The sequence below is a fragment of the Humulus lupulus genome, chromosome 1 (genome assembly GCF_963169125.1).
Source record: "Humulus lupulus chromosome 1, drHumLupu1.1, whole genome shotgun sequence".
Taxonomy (NCBI): domain Eukaryota; kingdom Viridiplantae; phylum Streptophyta; class Magnoliopsida; order Rosales; family Cannabaceae; genus Humulus; species Humulus lupulus.
This window is the reverse complement of record NC_084793.1, coordinates 179,457,454-179,458,840: the sequence shown is the minus strand read 5'-3', so window position 1 is coordinate 179,458,840 and position 1,387 is coordinate 179,457,454. Positions and strand designations below refer to the sequence as shown.

At 35.3% G+C, this 1,387-nt stretch overlaps 1 non-coding gene across 1 annotated transcript; it reads right to left on the bottom strand.

The window, feature by feature from the left end:
- Nucleotides 1-894: 894 nt before the first annotated feature.
- LOC133813530 (small nucleolar RNA R71) lies at nucleotides 895-1,001 on the bottom strand. The gene has a single exon (XR_009884539.1). It is a non-coding gene; the product is annotated as a small nucleolar RNA R71 (small nucleolar RNA).
- Nucleotides 1,002-1,387: the final 386 nt, after the last annotated feature.

Genomic DNA, 1,387 nt, shown 5'->3' with positions numbered 1-1,387 from the left:
TTAATACCCTAGGTCTTTTTATTATTGATTTTCCTCTTTTGGTTAGTTATTTTGTTCACAGTTATTGAACATTTTATAATTAGATTTATTCATCTAAATTTTGTTTGCGAAATAGAAATTAAAGAATAATTATTGGTAATTGGTTAATAGTCTGTGTGGGAACGATACTTTATTTACTATCTATATTACTTGAATCGATTGTGTGCACTTGCGTATCATATTTTCATGATCAAGTTTTGGCGCTCTTGCTGGGGATTTAATTTCCAATATAAAAATTAATTGTTGTTTATTCTAATTTGGTTTTTTTATATTTTACACTTATTCAGATCGAGGCTGTATTGTGTTTTAGGAATCATTGGTATATGCGGGAAATTAGACAAAAGGAACTCATACCGATAGATCTTGAAATTTAGAGAATGTGCAGAGAAAACCGCAAGATAAATAAAAGGTTTGATTTTACCATGGCTGAGAATGCAAATATCGTTGTCAACAACAATGCAAATCAGGGTAATGCAGCTGAAGTCGATCCACCATTGAGAAATTATGTACTCCCTACTGTTACGGGAATACATTCAAGCATTCGTCCTCCTATTTTTGAGGAAAATAATTTTGAGATAAAACCCTCAATTATTCAGATGGTACAAAATTGTGTACAATTTGGGGGATTACCAAATGAGGATCCAAATCTCCATATCACAATTTTTTTTAGAGCTTTGTGCGATATTCAAAATGAACGAGGTGAGTAACGATGCTGTCATATTAAGATTATTCTCGTTTTCATTAAGAGACAGAGCTAAGAGTTGGTTGAATTCATTACAAGCCAACGCTATAGTTACTTGGGAAGACTTGGCTCAGAAATTCCTAGGTAAATATTTTCCTCCTGTGAAGTCAGCCCGAATTAGAGGAGAGATTAATAACTTCCATCAGCTGGATGGGGAGTCTTTATATGATGCATGGGAACGTTTTAAAGAGTTGCAAAGGAAATGCCCACATCATGGAATAGAGAAGTGGCTGCTGGTTCATACATTTTACAATGGTTTGGGGGAAATACAAGGACAATTATAGATGCAGCATTGGGATGAGCGTTTATGAGAAAAAGTGCTAATGAAGTTTATGAATTATTGGAAGAGATGGCCATGAATAACTATAATTGGCCTACTGAGTGTGAGAATAAGAAGGTGGTTGGAGTCTTAGAGGTTGATCATATTGATTTATTGACCGCTCAAGTGGCAACTCTAATCAAGCAACTGCAGCAGAATAACCTCGCCGCAAAAGCAATGCAAGTACAGAATGTCATGAGTTGTGAGATTTGTGGGGGACCGCATTCTTATGAACAATGCCTGAGCACAGCTAGTTGCTCAATAGATGTAAATAATATGCCTTTGGA